Below are 10604 nucleotides of genomic sequence, written 5' to 3'. Positions count from 1 at the left end.
CGGAGCCTGTGCTCCGCAACGGGAGAGGCCACAACAGTGAGAGGCCCGCGCACCGCAAAAAAAAAAAAAAAAAAAAAAAAAAAGATTTTCATGATGATTTCAGGTCCCAAGAAGGACATGGAGAGTAATTAGACTAAGTGATTTGACCATAAACAGAAAAGAGCCACGACACTGCCTAGGATTAATTCGTAGAAAATGTGGAACTTTCCTTCAACACTTTAGTAATAAAACAGTATGATGCAGTCTCAGGTCACAGGTTTAATTCTGATGATAAGCCTAGTTTGCTACCCTGCCCGCTGGAGCCCCAAGCCACACTTCCTAAACCAGCATCCACCTTGCAACGCGTGCTGTTGTTCGCAGAAACCTATTGTATAGGTGACCCAGGACCCGGCTATTGCAACGATTAAGGGAAAGCAGCACAAAAAAAAGGAAAGCAAAAATGATCTTGTTTATTGCAGCAGCATCTCTAAATAACACAGGACAATACAATACAGGCTTCCCCAGTGACCTGAAGCTATAAAGTCAGCATGGAATAGCTTAGGATCAAGAGAGGCCTGGGTGCTCATAAACCCAGTCTTTAGCTAAGACTCTTACACGCAAGTTTTACAGAAATGTCCAAAGATACTCCACGTGGAGTATCTCACAGCTACTCAGAAAATCTCAGCTACTTCTACACAGCTAAGTCCCTTCATATAAAAACTGCATCCTTGCTTTTTTTAAAATGGCTTTCAAAGTCTGAGGTACAGTGACTTGCTTGGGAATAATTCTCAGAAACACAAAGCAGAGGGGTCTAGCAAAAGTGAATGAGTTACAGAGCACTGACATTACGGATAGTCTTATAAAAAATTTTAAAAAGCACAGAATTACCGAAAATATTTGTAACTTATTCTTGTCGGCATGTAGTAAAGGAAATAAAAGTACTTCCTTAATCTTTGGTGTTAACTTCTTAGGCATAATATCTAAATCAGGCTTGCAAGGAACTCGTTTCTCAACAATGACCGACACAGGAGAAAAAAACCAACAGCTGAGTTTCTGCTGACCTTGGCGGTATTTTATAGGTTGTACAGTAATGTTTCCCTCTGGTGAATTGTTCTTTTCCAGCAGCTTTAATTTGTTAAACCAAAAAGAAAAAAGTTGGTCTTCAGCCCTAGGCATGTATGCCTTCCTTTTCTCCTCTGACTTTTTGCTTCAGCAAACATTTCTTCTAAGCATTCTGTGAACATTCTTTTCTATTGATTAATGATCATGATTAATGCCTCTTTAAATACCGAAAAGTGATTTTCAAATTCTGAGTTAGAGTTTAATTGTGCCTCTCTTCTATTAATCTTTTTCAGGAACAGGAATAGTTGCTAAAAGAGTCTGGTTATTTCTAAATGTGCCTTAATTGCAAATTTAGAAATAACCCAGGGAGTTATTTTGTATTAGAAGTAGAAGGAATAAAAAAAGAATCGCCTCATCCGTTATGACTCCTGAAACTCTTAAAGCTGCATGTCCTTTTTTATGGGTTATTTTGACTTTAGCATTCTGTTCTGAATCTCCTAGTTTTTATTTTTGTCCTTTCATTGGCCACATATTTATCGAGTGCCTACTATTCGCCTGCCACGTTTCTAGGCTTGGCCCATAATCATGACCAAAGCAAAATCTCTGTTCCAGGGAGTTTATAATAGATTAGAGAGAGACAGTCACAAACAAACCATGATGCACCAGGTCCAGGTGTGACCTCCATGGATATTAACCGAGTCATAGATAGTGGCTGGTGGGAAACATTCCAATATGTAGCCAGGTACCAATGAAATAGCCACACGTTACACCACACTTATAATGCTATGATAGGATGGTGCAAAAGGAATTTTCAAGTGCATCCTAATGGCTGAGGTCCATTTACGGTGACTATGGAAGAGCAATGTGAATGTGAATGGTGGATGCCCATCATCAACGTAGAATTTGTATAAGGACTTCAGATCTTTGTGCTTGGTTAGAAGTCCAATAGGGGACTACATTACTACACAGTCCATGGTTGGTTGAATCCAAGGATATGGAACCACAGACATGGGGGAGCCGTGGATGTTGAGAGCCAACTATGAGCTGTATTTGATTTTTCAACTGCACCAAGGATGTGAGCCCCAACATCCACGCTGTTCAAAGGTCAACTGTATTATAATATTATTACAGTATATAATATAGGGACTTCCCTGGCAGCGCAGTGGTTAGGAGTCCTCCTGCCAATGCAGGGGACATGGGTTCGATCCCTGGTCCGGGAGGAGCCCACATGCCGTGGAGCGGCTGAGCCCGTGCGCCACAACTGCTGAGACCCGCGCGCCTAGAGCCTGTGCTCCTCAGCAAGAGAAGCCACCGCAATGAGAAGCCCGCGCACCGCAGTGAAGGGTGGCCCTGGCTCACCACAAGTGGAGAGAGTCCGCACGCAGAATCAAGGACCCAATGCAGCCAAAAATTAAAAAAATATATATATATTATATATAATACAATACTATAATTATTATTAAATCCTCCCAATTTACCAGTCTTCCACATGAATGATATAGAAGTAGAAGATATGGCAAATTGCTGGTGAGAGAAGACTCCTTCATTCCTTAGGTTCCTTTTGTTAAAAATGTTAGGTTCCCTTCAGCTCCAGGCACATAGTTCTTCCCTCTTTTCTTACTGCTTGTTCATGTACTTAGCCAAGTAATTTCCCTTTGCACATAATATCCGTGAACATGACTCTTCCTACAAAGCTGTAGCATAATAAATAAATAGATGCAAGCAAACGTAAGGTCTAATGATGGGCTAAATAATGGCTCCCCAAGCAATCCTGCCTCTTAATCTCCAGTAACTGTGAATGTTATGTTATCCGGTACCTTATCAAAGGGACTTTGCCTTTGTGATCAGTTAAAGATCTTGAGATGGGGAGATTGTTTTAGCTTATCCAGGTGGGCCCCAGGTAATTACTAATCCTTGTGAGAGGGATGCAGGAGGACTCAGAGTCAGACAGTGGCAACATGATGAAAGACTCAGCAGAGGGACAGAGAAAGAGATTTGAAGATGTTGTGCTGCTGGCCTTGAACACAGAGGAAGTGGGCCATTAGCCAAAGGATGTAGTTGGCCTCTGGAAGCTGGAAAGGTCAAGGTAAGGGATTCTTCCCTGGAGCCTCCAGAAGGAATGCAGCCCTGAAGACCTATTTTAGACTTCTCACCTCAAGAACTATAAGATAATACATCTATGTTGTTTTAAGCCACTAAGTCTGTGGCAATCTGTTACAGAAGCGCTAGGAAACTGATACAGGTAGGCTAACCAAAACTGTCCTCTTCCTTCATGCCTTACATTTGACTTCTTTAGATGACGAGGCGATGGCCTTGGCTCGTGGAGATGCTACCACAGACCCAAACTACTCCTTTTAGGAATTGCCTACCTGCCATTCCTAGTGAGTGTCAGCAATCTTCACTCTCTTCACTCAGTGTCTCCAGAAGTTCCTGGACTAGCATCTCACCCCACTAGCGTCTTATGTGAACGGTCTTAGCAAACAATCCCTCTACTCTCTCTCGAACTCCTTTTGGATGATGTGATTTATAGCCCTGATCCTGGAAGACATAGAGGGTTTGAGGGGAAATAGTGTTCTGGGAAAAAATAAATCTACAAAAATTTTCAATCACCATTTATTGTGGGCATTTGGAGAAATAAAAGACTGAGCTCCAGATTCAAACAATGTAGATGAAGTTTAACCTGGACATATGTAAATAGTTAAAGTATCATGAGGCAGTGAATGATGAGGGGCAAATGGACAATCAGAGGAAAAAGAAAATGCTGTGGCTGAAGGAATTTTAGAAGTTTTCTTAGAAGTATAGAAATTGTATACGGGAAAGGAATATCAAAAGTTAGCTATTCAGGAGTTTCTTAACCTTTTTTTAAATTTTATTTTTTTTAATTAACCTTTTATAAAAGTTATTTTTCTTAAAAAACTTGATGAACGCTATTAACCCTTTCTCTCAAAAAATATGTGTAAGTACACAGATCCATAAAACCATAATCTGTCACACACAATCCCAGGAAGCTCGCAGGCTCGCCATGGTGTTCATCCGTGAATCTGTGCTCTCCAGGTTAGAAGTTCCTGTGTCCAACTCCTCTGGTCTACAAACAAGAGAAATGGAAGACCAGCTACACTCAGGGACTTGCCTGAGGTCTCTAGAAGGAGGCTAATGGCAGAGACCAGCGGGCCTCCTGGGTGGCTGTTCTCCCAGACCTTAACCAGTGAGCAGACCATTGCATGAGGAGGCCCAGCCACTGTGAATCTCCCATTTGGTTGACCTAGAGTATATGGTTTCTTCCAAATCCACTTGTGGCGCTGCTGGCAAATGCGACAGAACTTCTCCGAGAGTGAAAAATAATACAATGGAGATCATTGTTTAAGTGATGCCCTTTGCTCTTGTGGACCCAGTCATTGATGTAGTCAGCAAATAATTTTTGAGTACTTTCCATGTGTCAGACACTGAGTTCTGTGCTGGGCATAGAGAAGGGTGAATTAGACCCTGTCCTTGTCCTTATGAATGCCAGTCTAATGGGTAAGAAAGTCAAAGACAAATAAAACCACAATTCAGAGTGATAAGTAACTTTGGGGAAGTATAAACAGTCTTCTCTCTCTGTAATTATTATTGTTATTGAAGTCCTCTGCTCACGTCCTAAATCTCAGAGACAGAGTCTAAGAAGTATTAGAGGACAAAAAAGGAGAGATCACATTGCAAATGGTTGCTATTTTTTCCCTCTGTAACTCGATGGAGAACAACAATGAGTCCAGTTCTATCGGTGAAGGCAATGTCTCTATTTGTCCTCCAAATGCAAACTCATACTTTTCCTGAAATTACAAGGGAGAAGGCTCAGGTGTTTTCCTGATCTCATGTGCAGAAGATGGAGGGTATTTCTTTTTCATAATCAATAATAAAAGGGGTGACATGTTTTTTTAATAAAGACATAAGCACTATGGTGTGAGTGTGTCTCTAGACAAAGAGGAATACCGATATATACGGTAGGACCAGTTAACTGCAAGAGCAGAACAGCGGTAACAGCTGAGCTGTCCTAAAGAACAGAATTCAGCAGTTCAAATCCAAATCCAAATCCTCAAGTCCATAATAAGGGATAATGAAAGCACCACCTCTCCTTCTCATACCAAGCCATTCTTCTGTGTGAGACTCTCAAAATGCTCATCCCAGGGTCTGTTAGACCCACCTTAGGCAGGAGTTACTCATTCTCTCCGCAACTTTAAATGGAAGATGGTGGGAAATACCTATAATGTTGACTTAATTATAAAGTAATGGGTGTCTGGAAGAAAAGGCATAGGTTGCCTCTATTCTTAAAGAATTATCTAGATTCACTGAAGTAAATCTTCCAGCTGCGTGGGTTGGGATATGATTGGCAAAGCAAGATTCTGAAATGAAGCTGTCAGCCAGGAGGAACCAAAACTTAGGTGGCCCTTTCATATCATGGTTACTTTTGTCACTCTCTGATGTCCTGCCAAGGTGGGAAGAAAATAGCTTTCTGTATAGAATGCTGCCAATTTCCTTGGCATCTCTTGACATCGCTCAAGAGAAAAATTGGGTTGGATTTCCAGTTCCCTAACAACATAAAACAGGTTGAAGAAAGGTAGAGAAATAATAGCAGTTTGTGAGAGACCACAGGCAGAGTAGTACAGAGTAAGCTTCTAGACAGCAGACTCCAGATCTCTGCTTTTTTGTATGTGTTACTCCATTGAAGGGCTGCCCACAATTAGAAATCCTTTGGGTGATCATTTAAACATGGGTCTATTCTAATCAAACCTCCCTCTCTAAATTTATCAATGGTGTCGTTTCTCATAAAACTGGGATAGGAGAAAGTATCATTTTAATTTATTTTTATTTCTACTATATCTAGTTTAATGGAGAGCAAAAGAAGCTATAGGAGAAGAAGGGATGGATAGAATACAATGCCTGCTACCCTCCCTGGTGAAACAACAGAAATCACCTTGAAACTGTGGCTCCCCGTTACTTTTTTTTTTTTTTCCCGGTACGCGGGCCTCTCGCTGCTGTGGCCTCTCCCGTTGCGGAGCACACGCTCCGGACGCGCAGGCACAGCGGCCACGGCTCACGGGCCCAGCCGCTCCGCGGCATGTGGGATCTTCCCGGACCGGGGCACGAACCCGTGTTCCCTGCATCGGCAGGCGGACTCTCAACCACTGTGCCACCAGGGAAGCCCCCCGTTACTTTTATGATCATATTCTGCCATCTTTACATAGCTTATAAGGTCCAGCCCCTGTTGCTCCTGGCTCATCCATTGAGTCTCATTTTTAAGGACATTTTCTCTCTTCCCAGCCACTGGTTCCCTCCCCTCCTGTGGTCTGTTCCAGTGTTAAGGATCTTTTTAAAATTCTCCTAAATCAATGACTCTCACAGTCCATGGACCAGTTGTCCCTCCAAATGGACCCTCCACATGGGTCATAATCTGATCCCAAAGTTTATAGGCAATAATTCTACAAGGAAATTATTTATATAATACTACATATATAAGATATAAGCTTTTTTTCTCCCAAACAAAATAGTAAATTATTAATGTATGATCTTCTGCATTCTTTAGTTTGCAAGAAAATTAGGAAAAAAGAAAAGAAGCATGTCACTGTTATATTCTCTGACTTTCACATATGCTGCTCCTTCTGCCAGAAAGACTCTTCTCTCTTTCCATGGCTGGCCACGGTTGTCTGTCAAACTCATTCTGACCCTTCAAATCTCAACTCTGATATTACTGATCCAAGTATATTCTCATTGACATTACAAGTTGGGTTAGATGTTCCTGTTATCTGGATCTATGATACTTCCCATATCATAGGATATATCACAGTATAAGGGGGTCATATCTGTCTTACTCATCACTATAACCAAACATCTGGGCTGATTTCGGACACACAATAGGCTTTCAATAACTATGTGTTTATTGAATGAACTGCAAAGTTAATATTCCATATTTTCTCTGCTGATACTAGCCCACCCCAGGAGAAAGGAAGAGAACAAACGAGGGCTATGCTCATCTACAGCCCAGAGATTAAAACTTAGCAAGAACATGTGCTGAGTTAAACATAGAGCTGGGGAGGGAAGGATGGAAAACTATAAAAATAGAATATGGAACATAATTAACTGTATTTGAGAAAATAAGAAAAGAATCTAGGACATTTTTAATATGACCCCAAGTGAATACGTGAAAAAAGTAAGCAATTATGTTTAAGAAAATATATTCAGTCTCGGAGTGGGAGGTAACAATAAGGAAGGAAGTCTTCAGGAAAACTGGACCTCACCTTGCACTACACTTTCAGAGGGACAATGCAAACCATGACACTGGAATCAGGCCTCTCAAGCAGAAGAGGGAGTAGAAGGGCCCAGAGCAGACCTCATTATAAAACAAACCTAAGAAAAATGAGAACATTCTAAATATGAAAAGTAACCTCATTACCGCTTTCAAGTAATCCATGTCATTTCAGGATAAGAAAATGAAGTAACAAGACTTACTTTTCAAAGGTGCTTCATGGAATTCAGCTTTGTTGCTCTGCTGTTATTATTCAACTGTGAGACAGTGTGGTCAACATTTTTCATTTTTGCTTAGGAAATAAATAACAGAAGCTAACAGAAAATGTAATTAGAATATACTTTGCTTCAAAGAAGAACTTGCTAATGGGAAACAGTATCAGAAGGACATTGAGGGAAGCACTGGAGTCCTCAAACAAGCTTCCACCTGTCTGGAGGGGAGGCTGATGAAGACTTCCCACAGCAAGATCCCTTCTAGCCTTCAGCATCGTGATCGGTGGCATCATGAGCTCAGCATATGCACCTCAGTGTGGTAGATATTCACAGAGACTCAGGTTCAAATCTTACTTAGCTTATCCACTTCTCCATTGCTAGATATAGCTGAGACTCAATTCTCTCTCCTAGGAGAGGGATATAATAATACCTAAACATAGGTTTGCCAAAAATATCTTAATTTTCTTCCTTCCTCTTCTTTCTTTCTTTTTCTTTCTTTCTTTCTTCCTTCCTTTCTTTCTTTCTTCTTTCTTTCTTCTCTTTACTTTCTCTTTTATTGTGAAATGAACACTTAGGATGAGATCCACTTCTTACCACATCTTTAGGTCTACAATGTAGTACTGTTGACTAGAGGTACAATGTTGATCTCTAGAGCTTATTCATCTACTCCTCTTAGATCTTTGCAGGATTAGCACTGTATCAGGAAAGCTCTTCTTAACTCCAGCAACAATGTCACTTTCCCCATCACACACTCTCATAGCACCATGTGCCCCTCCTTCTTAGCACTAATCATAGCTGTAAACTTATATTTTTATCTGTAATTCTTTGGTTAATATGTGTCCTTACCTAGTTCAGCACTTGGAACCTAATAAATGCTCAATAAATTTAGGTTGATGAATGAATAATTAAAAGCATGAATATAGTTGACCCTTGAACGGCATGGATTTTAACTGTGTGGATCCACTTATATGCAGTTTTGTTTGTTTGTTTTTCAGTAAATTGCTATAGTGCTACAAGGTCTGCAGTTGGTTGAATCTGCAGATGCGGAACTGAGATAGGGAGGGTCAACTGTTAAGTTATTCAGGATTTTTGTCTCAGGTGGTGGGCACCCCAACACAACTCCCAACTCCTGAGGGTTGAGGGGTCAACTGTACACACATGAATAAAGATTAAGAGACATGAAAATGGCTCACGCTTAGTTCAATGCCCGGCCTTTTGGGTGATGCCATATCCTCTGCTAGTAAAATTCTGCCATTGTTCTCACGGGAAAATATCATCAAGACGTTTTTGGTTTGTTTCTTCATAATGCATGTAACTTCTACAGCTGCCAACAGGTTAGTCCAGGAGACAGGTGGCAATGTTCAGGAGCTAGGAGACTTCATAGTACAGTTTCTTCTGTGTTTGTTCCCCTAAAAGATTTCTCTTTCTTTGTCCTCCAATCCCTGCCTATAACCCTGCCAACCCTGAAGAAAAACATGCTTCAAACAAGTCTATCTGAAACCACAGGGACCACATCCTTAAGTAACAGATAATTACACAGTAGTGACTTTTTTCTGGCTCGCTTACCTGTAATTTTTCATCCTCCCTGCTTTTTTCTCACCGTCTCATAGTTCCTGTTTTTTTAACCCAATGTAGTTGCTTGAGTTACTGTGTATCACTCACCATAGTTTTACTTCTCCTGATGACATTCTCATAGCACCTTAGTGTACTGCTGCGGCTAAATGAAGATTATAGGCTTTTTTTATAAGTTAAAGAAATTTAAAAAATTTTTTAAAGAAAAGTGGAACTAGCTTCTTGAGAACATAGTTCTCTAAATCTTAATTCCATGCTGAAGCCTCCCAAACTTTGTCAAGTGAATTGCTGTAATAAAGACCACGCAATTGTAAGATCCATGAGCCCTAGGTGTCATATTCCCAGCACCTAGCACAGTATCTATGTAAAGTGTAAAATGAGTACCCAATATGGATTTGTTCAATAAACAATGAAACAAATTATTATACACTAAAAACATAGGCCTTCTTTAACAAGATGTATTGTAGCAGTGAAATACACTTGGAGAGATTTAAAAGTGGGCCCACTTAATGCTCTATAAGAATTAGAATTGTTGAATTATATTGTAGTATAGGATAAGATAGTACATTAAAGATGGAAGGGAATTATGAATCTCCCCATCATGACCGGAGTAAAGAGTAGCACACTTCTTCCAAGAACATAAGCCATTTATGTTGCAATTGGCAAGGGATTTAAATTGTTATTAAAATTATTAAAGCCATTACTAAAATTAAAGACTAGAGTCCCGACTGACGTTGCCTGGGTCTGGACAGTGAGTATTTCCTTTGAATCCCTCCACAGCATCTTTTATACACATTCACTAAGTATTGATTTAATGGTTGATTGAACTAATAACACAGAGGAATTTCCCTGAGTTGATTTACCCACTGTTTTCTCTCTTATCTCCTTGATCCTTCTGCTGTTATGAGCAACCTGATTTGGTGGAAACCATTAGCTGACATGTCCCCTTTAAGGGAGTGGTTCCATTTGGGCTTGTTAGCGAGCCAAACCAAATCCTCCATAGTGTCAATGTTTGCTCACACATCAATATAAAATAAACTGAAGAAAGTCCTGACTTTTTCTTCTTTTCAGATGTTTAGATCTCTGTATAAAACTAAACAGTGAAATTAGCCCAGGTGTAATATTCACAGGAAACTCAAATTCTCTTCTCTGTGTTAAACTGGTAGGACTGTCTCTTGTGTTTAGAGATTCTAAGAGAATTCCTTTGTGTTAATAACTTACAGCCTTTTTAAATCTCCCGTTGTGGAGGAGTTTGGCCAAAATCTAGCATCTGCTTTAAAAACTAACCTTAGATCAGGGTTTGTTTTGTTTTTCCTTCACTAGATGTCACTCAGTTTTAGAAGACCTAGTTATGTAGCTATCCTAAGAGACTATTTTGAAAATTGATGATAATCAGTTTAAGATTTAAAGTGCCTGAGGACTTGAGAGAAAATAAGTTTAGGCTCTTACTAGATTGCTACTTATGTGATGATTGCAATATAGGTGAACTTTTAAGATGTAGA

The sequence above is a fragment of the Orcinus orca genome, chromosome 7, assembly GCF_937001465.1.
Source record: "Orcinus orca chromosome 7, mOrcOrc1.1, whole genome shotgun sequence".
Taxonomy (NCBI): Eukaryota; Metazoa; Chordata; class Mammalia; order Artiodactyla; family Delphinidae; genus Orcinus; species Orcinus orca.
Note: the sequence above shows the minus strand (reverse complement) of the source record.